We start from the raw sequence: 14,456 nt of genomic DNA on the forward strand, positions 1-14,456 counted from the left end.
TTTCTTTCTTTCTTTCTTTCTTTCTTTCTTTCTTTCTTTCTTTCTTTTTTCTTTTCCTTCCTTCCTTCCTTCCTTCCTTCCTTCCTTCCTTCCTTTCTTTCTTTCTTTCTTTCTTTCTTCTTTCTTTCTTTTTTCCTTTCCTTCTTTCCTTCCTTCCTTCTTTCCTTCCTTCCTTATTTCCTTTCATCCTTCCTTCCTTTCTTTCTTTTTCTTTCTTTTAATATTCTTAAGGTGTAAGGTTATGCAGGCCTTGAAAAAAATGAGAACTACTCCCTCTATGTTTGTGCTCTGAAAGAGTTTGTAAAAAATTGATTTTTTTCTCCCTTAAATGTTTGGAAGATTGTGTTAGAGAAGACATCATTGCCTGAAGTTTCCTAAAGGTTTTTATTTATATACTTTATATTTTAATTTCTTTAGTAGTTAGAGTATTAGACATATTTTCTATTTATTCTTGGGTTTGCTTTAAAAAAATTTTTTAAGAGTTTACTAATTTTATTTAAATTTTCAAAATCATTGTCAGGAAGTTGTTCATAACATCTGCTCATTCTGTTTCTAAGGACAATAGAATCTATATTAATAACCCACTTTTCATGCTTATATTGGCCTCTCTCTCTCCCTCTCCCTACCAGAGACCAATTTTATTTTCTACCCCATTCTCTCTACTATCTCCTTTTGGAACTCAATGACATATATCTTAGACCTTTTGATATTCTCTCATAGGTTTCTGAAACTCTGTTTATATTTTTTCAATTTCTTTCTAGCTTCTTTATATTGGATTATTTCTCCCTTTAATTTAACTTACACTTCCATCTGTCATCTCCCTCTGCTATTAAGTACATCCATTTTTAAAATTTCAAATATTATATATTTCTTAAGTTCTAAAATTCCATTTGATTATGTATAGTTTTCTCTGCTGAGATGTCTTATCTTTTCACTCATTGTGAGCATATTTCCTTTTCATTCTTGAGCACAGATATAACAACTGCTTTAAAATGAAATGTTGCTGATTTCAGCATCTGAGTCTTCCCAGGTTTAGCCTCCGTTGATTTTCTTTTCTCTTGAGAATGGGTCACATTCTTTTGCTTTTTCATATGTTGAGGGATTTTTAATTCTATCCTGAACATTGTGATTGTTATGTTGTGAAACTCTGGATTCTGCTCAGCTCTTCAGAAGAGTATTGATGTTTTTATTTTAGCAGGCATTTAGCTTGGTTGGACTGAAATTGCAAACTCTATCTCTTGAGTAGCTTCTCAAAGCTCAGTCCAACTCTTTTATCCTTAGCTGGAGTCTGTCCCATGCATGCCTGACCCAGAGTCAGGTAAAGATTTGAGCAAAGATTAAATGTATAATGTGAGGCTCTCCTTCTCAGGTCTTCTCTAGGATTCCCTCCTCAATTTCTATTTCTTAATTTCTATCCTTAACTCTATTATCCAATTCTTAGGCAAAAAGACTGTGGGTTTTCTATTAGAGTTATAGCTACTAATTGGTATAGACTGAATATTTGTGTCCCCAAATTCATATGTTGAAATTCTAACCCTAGCGTGTCTATATTTGAATATGAGTCCTCTCTGGATGTAATTAAGGTTAAATGAGGTAATAAAAGTGAGGTACTGATACAATAGGATTGGCATCCTTATAAAAAGAGACACCAGAGAGCTCTCTTTCTCTTCACACACACACAGAGAAGATTCATGTGAACACTCAGTGAGATGGCAGCTGTCAACAACCCAACTAGACACTGAGTCTGCTAGCACCTTGATCTTGGAATTCCAGTCTCCAGAACTGTGAGGAAATAAATTTCTGTTTTTTAAGTCATTCAATCTATGGTATTTTGTTATGGCAGCCTGAGCAAACTAATACATGTGTTGACCTGTCCTCTGGCTAAAAGCCATAATACTAGGCAGATCACTTTGTGTCATTCCCTTCTCCCATATGTTGATTTTCTTCCAGAATCTGCCTGCTTGGCTTCAGATTTTTGGTTTCTTGGTTTCTGTATTTTGTCCAAAGTTTATATTTGCTTTCCAGAGAACAGTCAGATCAGGTAGTTTACTTGACAATAAGAGAAATAGGACCCATGTTGATCAATTTTATTTCTTTTTTTTTTTTTAGATTTTATTTATTTATTTCAGAGAAGGAGAGAGAGAGAGAGAGCAAGCATGAGTCAGGGGAGGGGGAGAAGAAGAAGCAGACTCCCCACTGAGCAAAGAGCCCAATGCAGGGCTAGATCCCAGAATGCTGGGATCATGACCTGAGCCAAAGGCAGACGCTTAACTGACTGAGCCACCCAGGCACCCCTCAATTTTATTTCTATTTTCAAAGAACCATCTCTTTGTTGATTCCCTCCACTATATATTTGTTTTCTATTTCATCAATTTCTGTTTTTATCTTAATTATCTTAAGATATCCTAAGATGATAATCTTAATTATCCTCTTTATGTTTGTGTGGGGGGCTTAGTTTACTGTTTTTTTCCTGATGTATGGAAATAGATTTAGGTCATTAATTTTTTGCAGCCTTATTTTTTAACACATAAATAATGTTAGCTGTGCCTTTCTAATTTTTTATATTGTTTGTTAAATTTTTTACTGCTTATTCTATTATTTACTGAATAAAATTATTAAAACCTTATGGAAATGTCTATTTCTTCTTTTAGTTATGATTTTTTGTATAAGATTTGATTTTTCTGGATTTTAATTGTTCTATATTCTAGAGAATTATCCTTTTTAACAGTATGGAATATATTTCTTTATTGCTACAATATTTCTTGGGTTTTTTTTTTACTTTCTTTTTTTTATTATTATTATGTTACGTTAATCACCATACATTACATCATTAGCTTTTGATGTAGTGTTCCATGATTCATTGTTTGTGTATAATACCCAGTGTTCCATTCAGTACGTACCCTCTTTAATACCCATCACCAGGCTAACCCATTCCCCCACTCCCCTCCCCTCTAGAACCCTCAGTTTGTTTCTCAGTGTCCATAGTCTCTCATGGTTTGTCTCCCCCTCCAATTTTCCCCCCTTCATTTTTTCCTTCCTACTATCTTCTTTTTTTTTTTTTAACATATAATGTATTATTTGTTTCAGAGGTAGAGGTCTGTGATTCAACAGTCTCACATAATTCACAGGGCTCACCATAGCACACACCCTCCCCAATGTCCATCATCCAGGCACCCCATCCCTCCCACCCGCCACCACTCCAGCAACCCTCAGTTTGTTTCCTGAGATTAAGAATTCCTCATATCAGTGAGATCCTATGATACATGTCTTTCTCTGATTAACTTATTTCGCTCAGCATAATGCCTTCCAGTTCCATCCACGTCATTGCAAATGGCAAGATTTCATTCCTTTTGATGGCTGCATAATATTCCATTGTATATCTGTACCACATCTTCTTTATCCATTCATCTGTTGATGGACATCTTGGCTCTTTCCATAGTTTGGCTATTGTGGACATTGCTGCTATAAACATCGGGGTGCACGTACCCCTTCGGATCACTACATTTGTATCTTTGGAGTAAATACCCAGTAGTGCAATTGCTGGGTCGTACGGTAGCTCTATTTTCAACTTTCTGAGGAACCTCTATAATGTTTTCCAGAGTGGCTGGACCAGCTTGCATTCCCACCAACAGTGTAGGAGGGTTCCCCTTTCTCTGCATCCCCGCCAACATCTGTCGTTTCCTGACTTGTTAATTTTAGCCATTCTGACTGGTGTGAGGTGGTATCTCGTGGAGGTTTTGATTTGGATTTCCCTGATGCCGAGCAATGTTGAACACTTTTTCATGTGTCTGTTGGACACATGTCTTCTTTGGAAAAATGTCTGTTCATGGCTTCTGCCCATTTCTTGATTGGATCATTTGTTCTTTGGGTGTTGAGTTTGATAAGTTCTTTATAGATTCTGGATACTAGCCCTTCATCTGATACGTCATTTGCAAATATCTTCTCTCATTCTGTCAGTTATCTTTTGTTTTGTTGACTGTTTCTTTTGTGATGCAAAAGCTTTTTATCTTGATGAAGTCCCAATAGTTCATTTTTGCCCTTGCTTCCCTTGCCTTTGGCAATGTTTCTAGGAAGAAGTTGCTGCGGCTGAGATCAAAGAGGTTGCTGCCTGTGTTCTCCTTTAGGATTTTGATGGACTCCTGTCTCACATTGAGGTCTTTCAACCATTTGGAGTCTATTTTTGTGTGTGGTGTGAGGAAATGGTCCAGTTTCATTCTTCTGTATGTGGCTGTCCAATTTTCCCAACACCATTTGTTGAAGAGACTGTCTTTTTTCCATTGGACATTCTTTCCTGCTTTGTTGAAGATTACTTGACCATAGAGTTGAGGGTCCATTTCTGGGCTCTCTATTCTGTTCCATTGATCTATGGGTCTGTTTTTGTGCCAATACCATACTGTCTTGATGATTATGGCTTTGTAATAGAGCTTGAAGTCCGGAACTGTGATGCCACCAGCTTTGCTTTTCTTTTTCAACATTCCTCTGGCTATTTGGGGTCTTTTCTGGTTCCATACAAATTTTAGGGTTACTTGTTCCATTTCTCTGAAAAAAGTGGATGGTATTTTGATAGGGATTGCATTAAATGTGTAGATTGCTCTAGGTAGCATTGACATCTTCACAATATTTGCTCTTCCAATCCATGAGCATGGAACGTTTTTCCATTTCTTTGTGTCTTCCTCAATTTCTTTCATGAGTATTTTATAGTTTTCTGAGTATTGATTCCTTGCCTCTTTGGTTAGATTTATTACTAGGGATCTTATGGTTTTGGGTGCAATTGTAAATGGGATCGACTCCTTAATTTCTTTCTTTTGTCTTGTTGTTGGTGTATAGGAATGCCACTGATTTCTGTGCATTGATTTTATATCCTGTCACTTTACTGAATTCCTGTATGAGTTCTAGCAGTTTTGGGTGGAGTCTTTTGGGTTTTCCACATAAAATATCATATCATCTGCAAACAGTGAGAGTTTGACTTCTTCTTTGCCGATTTGGATGCCTTTTATTTCTTTTTGTTGTTTGATTGCTGTGGCTAGGACTTCTAGTACTATGTTGAATAGCAGTGGTGATAGTGGACATCCATGCCATGTTCCTGACCTTAGGGGGAAAGCTCTCAGTTTTCCCCATTGAGAATGATATTTGCTGTGGGGTCTGTGTTACTTTTAGGCTCTCTCTTTGCTTAGAGGACCCCTTTCAATATTTTTTGTAGGGCTGGTTTCATGTTTGCAAATTCTTTTAGTTTTTGTTTGTCCTGGAAGATTTTATCTCTCCTTCTATTTTCAATGACAGCCTAGCTGGATATAGTATTCTTGGCTGCATATTTTTCTCATTTAGTGTTCTGAATTCATGCCAGTCCTTTCTGGCCTGCCAGGTCTCTGTAGACAGGTCTGTTGCCAATCTAATGTTTCTACCATTGTAGGTTACAGATCTCTGATCCCGAGCTGTTTTCAGGATTTTCTGTTTGTCTCTGAGACTCGTAAGTTTTACTATTAGATGTCAGGGTGTTGACCTATTTTTATTGATTTTAAGGGGCTTCTCTGTGCCTCCTGGATTTTGATGCCTGTTTCCTTCCCCAAATTAGGGAAGTTCTCTGCTATAATTTGCCCCAATACACCTTCTGCCCCCCTCTCTCTTTCTTCTTCTTTTGGGATCCCAATTATTCTAATATCGTTTTGTCTTATGTTATCACTTATCTCTTGAATTCTGCCCTCGTGATCCAGTAGTTGTTTATCTCTCTTTTTCTCAGCTTCTTTATTTTCCATCATTTGGTCTTCTATATCACTAATTCTCTCTTCTGCCTCATTTATCTTAGCAGTTAGAGCCTCCATTTTTTATTGTACCTCATTAATAGCCTTTTTGATTTCGACTTGGTTAGATTTTAGTTCTTTTATTTATCCAGAAAGGTTTTCTCTAATATCTTCCATCCTTTTTCAAGCCCAGCTAGTATCTTTAAAATCGTCATTCTGAACTCTAGTTCTGACATCTTACTGATGTCCGTATTGATTAGGTCCCTGGCAGTCAATACTGCCTCTTGTTCTTTTTTTTGAGGTGATTTTTTCCATCTTGTCATTTTGTCCAGAGGAGAATAGATGAATGAGAGAATAAAATGCTAACAGAGTAACAATGACCCCAGAAAAATATACACTAAACAAATCAGAAGAGACCTGAAACTGGGGAAAAGAAAGGGAAAGAAAGAAAAAAAGAAAAAAAGAATATGATCAAATATGATCAGGCTGGTGCATAGATCAGTGCCACACACTAGATTTTGGGTGTATTTTGGTCTGTTAGAAGAAAGTGCCTCCCAAAATTTTAAAGAAAGAAAAACTTATATATGTACAAAAATAAGGGTAAATACAATGAAGGGATGGAATAGGAGTGTAAAGAGGAAAATTACAAAAGATTTTATAAAAGGAATTGATAAGGTAAGAAGTTGGTTGAAAAAATAAAGAAGAGGAATAAAAAAAAAAAAAGGGAGAGAATGTGATCAGGCAGGAGACCAGAACAAAGCCATACACTAGAGATTTAGGGTATATTTTGGTCTGTTAGAAGAAACTGTATCCCAAAATTTTAAAGAGAGAACAACTTATATATATATATGCCAAAAATAAGGTTAACTACTATGAAGGGATAGAATATGACTCTTCCAGAAAGTGGTCACTTTTCTGTTCAGAGAGTGCTGCTATTCTTTTCTTCGATCTTTTGTTGAGTTTGTAGGTGTTCAGAATGGTTTGATCCCTATCTAGCTGAATTCCTGGGACCAGATGAAGTTTAGGTCTCCTACTCCTCCCCCATCTTGCTCCCCAGTACTTCTTGTTTTAAAGACTACATATCTGAGGGGCCCCTGGGTGGCTCAGTTGTTTAAGCATTTGCCTTCAGCTCAGGCTTCTCCCTCTCCATCTGCCCCTCCCCCCGTTCATGCTGTCTTTCTCTCATTCGCTTGCTCTCTCCCTCTCTCTCTCTCAAAATAAATAAAATCTTAAAAAAAAAAAAGACTACCTATCTGATATTGTCTAATACTCTTTTTTTAAAGATTTATTCATTTATTTTAGAGAAAGAGAGAGAGCCAGGGGTGGGGGAGAAGGGGACAGGGGCAGAGAGAGAGGGAAAGAGAGAATTTCAAACACACTCCCTGCTGAGCCCAGAGTCCGTTGTAGAGCTTGATCTCATGAACCTGAGACCATGACCTGAACCAAAATCAATAGATGCTTAAACCAACTGAGCCACCCAGGTGCCCCTGATATTGTCTTATATTCTTATAGGTAACCCAGCTTCCTTTTATTTGTTTACATAGAATTTTTGTATTCCATTTACAAACAGTAAAAGCTTTCTGTTTTCTTATATTTAAGTCTTTTTAAAATTAGCAGAATAAGAAAAAAAGTTTTTTTAAATAAGCAGCATAATGTTAGAGTCTGTATTTGTATCCAAATTTGTATCCAGCCCAGTTATCTCCAACTCATAATTGGAATATTGAGGTATTTTGTCTCTTTACATTTAATATCCTTACTGATATATTTTTTGGCTTAAATCTAATTGCTTTCTTTTTGTCCATCCTGTTCCATATTTTTTTTCTTCTCTCTTATCTTTATTGGGTTAATTAATCAAGTATTTTTAAAAATTTATTCCATTCTGGTAGCTTGCTATTTATACATTCTTTTTTAATATTTCTTATAATTTTACTTGAGACATACACTTGCATTCTTGACTTGTTAAAGCTAACATAAGATTGTTCATTTACCATTTCCCAGACAATGTAAGTGCCTTAGAACAACTTCAATCTTTCTCCCCACCTTATGCCTCCTGTTCTACTGTTATTATGATCTTAATTCTACATGTATTTAAAACTCACAACACACTATAATTATTATTTTGTACTGTCAAAATTAATTTACATTTACTCATATATTTACCCTTTCTGTTGCTCATTATTCCTTCCTGTGTTTCCCTGCTTCCATCTGGGATCATTTTCCTCTGCCTAAAAAAATCCTGTTAGTGTTTCTTTTAGTGCAGATTTACTATTAACAAATTCATCTAGTTTTGGTTTTTGTTTTATCATATTTTTATATGAAGAAAAGTATTTTGCCTTCATTTTTGCAGGATATTTTTGCTCAGGATAGAATTCCAGAGGACATTTATTTTCTTCCAGTTTTTGAAACTATTCCAATCATCTAGCTTCCATTGTTTCTATTGAAAACTTTACTGCCATTGCTGTTTTTGCTCCTTCGAAGTAATATGACTTTTTTCTCTAGAATCTGAAGGTTTTTTTGTTATCCTCAGTCAGGAATTTGCTGTGATATCCTTAGATGTAGTGTCTTTGCATTTACTACCTTAACTTTTCATAACTTCTTCAATCTAATGCTTTATCCTTTGTCAATTTGGGGGAAATTCTTAACCATTGTCCCCTCAAATAATACTTCTTCCCTATCAGAACACCAATTATATGTATCTTAAACTATTTTATCATATCCCACGTGTCACTTCAGTTCTTTTCTATAGTTTACATTATTTTCTATCTCTACTGTTCATTTTAGATGTTTTTGTCTAACTTATCTGTTAGCTCAGGAATTCTTTCTCTATCTGTGTCTTATCTTCTGTTAAATCCATCTATGAGTTTTTAATTTATTTTGATGTCTTTCAGTATTAGACTTTGTATTTTATCTTTTAAAAAATAATCTCCAGTATTCTGCTAAAATTATCCATCTTGCCATTTAATCTCTAAATCCTTTATGATATCTGCAATATAAGATTTTCTGATTGTATTTTTCTAGTGTCTATCTTTTCTCTCTCTCTTTTTGTTTTTCAGTTCTTTTTTTAATATGCCTATTTATGTTTTATTAATTGTTGAACATTGTATATGAAAATTTTTAGTAATAATTAACATCATTTAAAGCTGTGGGTGATGATATTGTCCTTTAGTGAGGATTTGCTTTTCCTCTGGCAGGTATTTGAAGAGGAGTCACTTACTTTTCAAGCAAGCATTGTACTTATTTAAAACTGAGCTCCAGCCTTTGTGAGGATTGGTCAATTTTTGTTTTACTCTTAATCTTGACATATAGCCCTTCAGGAGTACAACTGAATGTCTGGAGTGTCTGGCAGGGCTACTCCTCCTTGGTGAGTACTGAACTCCACTTTTTGGTTCCCTCAGTCCTCTGAGACCACCAAAATTCTGGACTTGCCTTATCAGCCTCTCAGCTGTTACATTAAAATTGCCAAATGCTTTGCCAAATACTGACTCATCTCTCTAGGCTTTCCTTGTCTCTGGGATTTTAGCATCTCAAATTCTTCTTTTCAAATCAATTTTTCAGTCTTTGTTTTTCTTTCACCTTTTCTACTTATCTCAGTGGTATGGCTCAACTAATGAACTTAGTCTACCATAGCTGGAGTCTCCAATATATTTTAATAAAGAAATGTTTTTTAAAAAAGCCTTAAGGGGCGCCTGGGTGGCTCAGTCGGTTGGGCGTCTGCCTTCGGCTCAGGTCATGATCCTGGAGTCCCGGGATCGGGTCCCGCATTGGGCTCCCTGCTCGGCAGGGAGTCTGCTTCTCCCTCTGACCCTCCTCCCTCTCATGCTCTCTGTCTCTCATTCTCTCTGTCTCAAATAAATAAATAAAAATCTTTAAAAAATAAAATAAAAATAAAAAAGCCTTAAGATTTTTATCAAGTTTAACTGACTCACAGACTAAAAACTTTGACATATATTAAAGAACCAAGTGTTAATCTTTCTCTGAATTATGACCCAATTTGTTTAAATATAGCCAGTAAAAAAGTTAAAGCAATGACTTTTACTTTATCATTTAAATAACTTTAGCAAATATTATTTTGGTCATGAATAAATGACAAGAACGATTCTGATAATCATGAGTACAGTAATGCACAAAACAGAATCCCTGCTCTCACACAGACGAAGATTTTCTAAATGTATTGAACTGTAAATCCCATATAGTTTTAGCAGTGATATGGCTGTTACAAGGAGGGAAGAAGTATAATGGAATCATCTTTTCTTTCTTTGTGTGAGTCAGTTTCAGCTTGGGACTAGCTATCAAGAGACCTAACCATAAAACCACCTTCTCATTTTTGTAGAATAGGCATAGCATGGAGGTGCCTGAGTAGGTGACATATAGGCCCAAAGCAGAAAAGCAAGATCCCATATCAAGTGAAAAGCCGTGACTTGATGAGGGGAAAAAAAAAAAAAGACCAAGAAAGAGCAAGCATTCAGTCGACCATATTATAAGATAACAAAATCAATTGAACTCAATCCTCTACTTAAGGTAGACTGTACAACTCAGAGCTGTAGAAGTAGACTTAGCTAATTATTTTATGAAAAAGTATATTATAAGGAAATGGCACTGTGACAGACATCAGCATTTCACAAGACTAACATGTGGCACACATCAAAAGCTAAAGAAGTTCGGAGTAAAGAAGAGAGGTCTTTACTGAACCAGACAGTAAATCATTAGAAATTAATACAACCCAGGCGCCTGGGTGGCTCAGTTGGTTAAGCAACTGCCTTCGGCTCAGGTCATGATCCTGGAGTCCCGGAATCGAGTCCCGCATCGGGCTCCCTGCTCGGAGTCTGCTTCTCCTTCTCCCGCTCCCCCCTCTTGTGCTCTCTCTCTCTCTCACTCTCTCTCTCAAATAAATAGATAAAATCTTTAACAAAAAAAAAAAAAAAAGAAAGAAAGAAACTGGGAAGGTAATGCCCTTACAGAATCTTGCCTGGAGAAGATTTACTTTTAAAAGAGTAATGCCAAATTTTACAATGGGATATGATCATTTGCATCATACTAAATCTCATTTGAACTACTATTTCAATCCACCCACCTCAAATAGCCTGCAGTTTTGGCAGTATTTTTATAAATTTGGGTTCTTTTCCTGCCTTATCACCAGCTTTAGTTTACTGTGGGGTGGGGGCGGTGGGAATCAAGATTGAAAAAACTGTTATTATGAAGGAAAAACAGACTTCTTCCAGTAGAATCAATAGCTATAAAAATTATTCTTCCACTACTAATTTTTAAAATAAATAATTATAAAATAGTTTTATTTTGAAGCCTCCGGATTGCTCAATAGAAGTATTTACAGCTCATGTATTTTTCAAATAGGGTATTTGTTGAATTTCACCACCATTGAGATTTTATCATTATGATGCTATCAAAATGTTGTTTGTAGCTTTCTAATTCTTTTCTATTAAAAAAAAGATTTAACAAATTTCAACAAAATTGGCTAAAAAAAGTAATCACGAAGTCAAACTGATTTGCATTACATCGGTACATGAAACCACATTAGAGATGCCAGAATTCAGATTGGAAGCAAGTTATCCACAGTTGATATTAGTATAATATGCCATTAAATTATTTACAAAATTAGCTTTTGGCTAGACATATTGTGATACGTACAAAGAGAGAAATGTGAAATTACCTAATTTGCACTTGCTTCTGGTATAGTAATTTCACGTGAAATGATATTCCTCTAGGTTGCCACATTGCATTTTAATTAGGATCCTTCATTTTTGGACAATGACTGAGTAATAACTCAGCTGACCTTGAGTTTCTTAATCATCACTCTCTGGTAATGAATGAATCAACAAAAGGGAGTAGTTTTCCTTTCCAAGCCTGAATCTAAATGTGACATTACTTACATGTTAAATTGCAGTCCTTTCAGTTTTAAAAGACCATTCTACAGAATAGCTAGGGGTGAATAGAGGCAATTTCCGGAAACATTCTTTAAATAAAGTCAACATGCCCCTGAAAACAAATGCTAGGGCAGAGGATTATGTGATTAGTATTTTTAAGGAGCTTAATTTATCCTTCTTGCCTTTCAGTTATTTTTTAAATGAAATTAGTTTCCTAAATATAAGCAGATGCAGGTCTAAAAATAGTTGAGATACAATTATAAAATGGCATTAAAACTATACCTGTAATCAAACCCCAGCTCCTTATGTAACCTTACCATTGATTTGAAGAACTTCTTTTATTACCTGACAAGCTTGCTCATTCTGTACATTTATTTCGATTTTGTTGGGCTTTCAGCCATGCCTGTAATGTTGCTGAGGAGTAAAATATCTTTCATAACCAGAATCATAAATCTTTCTTATAACCATGAGACTATATCTTTATGGCCATAGATCATTTTAGTTACTGTCAAAAAGTGTCATCATATCACGTTACAAATTAGAAAACTGAAAGACAGTGCGTGGTTGACAATACCTATTATCTGCGGGCAAGGAAAATAATTTTCCTTTCTCATAAACCAACATTTCTAATGACAAGTATTTTCTAGACACACAGAAGTTATTTGGATATGTGCTTTAGCCAAGTTTTGAAAGCACAACTGGTTTAATGGGAGCAAACAGAACTGGTATTTGTGGAAAAGTACTTGTTCAAACAGAGAAAGTTAAAGAAAACAAAGCATGGAAAAGAAGAAATTGACCCTTTTATCTTATGAGTGACGAAAGAAAACGATTACCTTTTGGATTTCAGTCTCCCACACAAACGTTGAGCAGATTCAGTAATGAGATACCTCTTGAGTTTCTTCTTGGCAAGAACTGATGATTGTCTTAATGTTCAATGTGTGACCTTTATTGATATTTTGAATTGTGGTCATTATAAAGTTACTCTTCCCAGGAAAAGAAAATAAAAATTTTGATAAATAAAACTTTGTTTATTTTAATAGAATTTTTAACTTTTTTGTTGTTTTATTTAAACTCTCCTCTTGCTCTCAACCTTATGTGACAAGAGTTATATTTTTAAAGCACTTTGCTTCCTTAGAATTCATAATATCTGCTGTATCCTGATTGTGCTGTTCTGATGAGAACTGGATGTCATAAAATCATAAAAGAGAGTTAGCCACGGCCTTTCATAGATTGTGCCTGTTTTCCCTAACGTATCTGTGCATAGAAGAGCTTGTACATAACCAGGGGCTTTGAGTGGGGGCAGTGGAAAGAGAAAGTAAACCCAGGCAAGCTTTTGCACCCTTCTTTGTCTTTCTGTCCTTAACTACATTTCCCACATTCCCCTGCTTTGCCTTAAATGGCAGGAGTATTGACCCTGGGAAATCCCTTTTGCCAACTGTCGTCCAGCTACCTTTAGCCAATGGCAGATACTAGAAGCAAATAGGATGCAAAAGAAAGTGAAAGCCAGGCTATTTCTCCTCTTCTCATGCTTTGGTGGCTACCCTCACAGCAACTATTTCTGCTCAATGGTTCCAGCTTCCTCTGGGCAGATCCATTATGGTTCTAACTTCCTGGCTTTAATGCACTGCTTCTCTCCTTTGTCTCTCCAGCCCTAGGAGTGGAGTTGGCATTCCAAAGCTGCTCATTTCTGGGCTGCCTCACTTTTCCCTACTTGCTCTTTTAGTTCTTCTATCACCATTTAAACGAGGGCATCTCCACTTACTTTCCAATTTGTATTACAAATACTAGACCTACTTTCCTCTGTATGCTCCCACTTCTACTTCCTTTATTGACTTAAAAAGAACTTGCAATCCTAAGAGAGGGAGGAGAAAAGGAAGGGACCAAAATTTATGTGGATACATAAAAGTAAAGAAAAGGAGAAAAAAGGCAAAACTCATGTTTACCAGCACTACACGTGTACGTGCGCATGCACACATTAATCGAAAGAAACAAGACACTTAATTTTCTCTTTATAACTTGTCCTTTTTTTTTTTTTTTTAAAGATTTTATTTATTTATTTGCGAGAGAGAGAATGAGACGGGGGAGGGTCAGAGGGAGAAGCAGACTCCCTGCCGAGCAGGGAGCCCGATGCGGGACTCGATCCCGGGACTCCAGGATCATGACCTGAGCCGAAGGCAGTCGCTTAACCAATATAACTTGTCCTTCTTGACCTCTGCTTTCTTGTTAAGTGAAAGCTCAGATAGTTGAATTTAGAATACTACTGTGTCACCATTTTCCCATCTAGGTCCTTAGGTCCGTGGGTAAAGTTAATTCTCCTCTGTGTCTTCCAAAAGATACAAGGGAGATTCAGTATCGATAGTGACTCTGGCCTTGGTTGTAGTGGGAGGTTAATGAAGCCAAAGACATGTGCTTGGAGAACCTAAAACTCCCACTGAGAGTTAATTTTGTTTGCCCATTTCCTAATGGTCTTTGTGGTCATTAGGTTTACTGCTGTTTGGCACTTGATGCATTTTCTTTTTTCTTTGGGCTTTTGTTATACAGGGCTCAAAGCTAAAAGCATCTACTTCTTAAAACTACTGAGTGTTTTTCTAATGGTCACAGTATGTGGGAACTGGGCACTCTGCAAAGCTAAATGTCATTTGGCACAAACTATACTGGGTAATTTATAACCAGTATAACTGTTCTTTCTTGATGAGCAAATTCTGTGTGTGTGTGTGTGTGTGTGTACATGTATATATATCATGTATATATATGTACTGGGAGTGAGAGTTAGGTCTGGTGTTTTAAATTAGACTTTAATTTTCTTTTGGAGGGCATGAATTGATCTGAAATTCATAAT

This window comes from Mirounga leonina, unplaced genomic scaffold, assembly GCF_011800145.1.
Source record: "Mirounga leonina isolate KUSES-001 unplaced genomic scaffold, KU_Mleo_1.0 Mir_115, whole genome shotgun sequence".
Lineage (NCBI taxonomy): Eukaryota > Metazoa > Chordata > Mammalia > Carnivora > Phocidae > Mirounga > Mirounga leonina.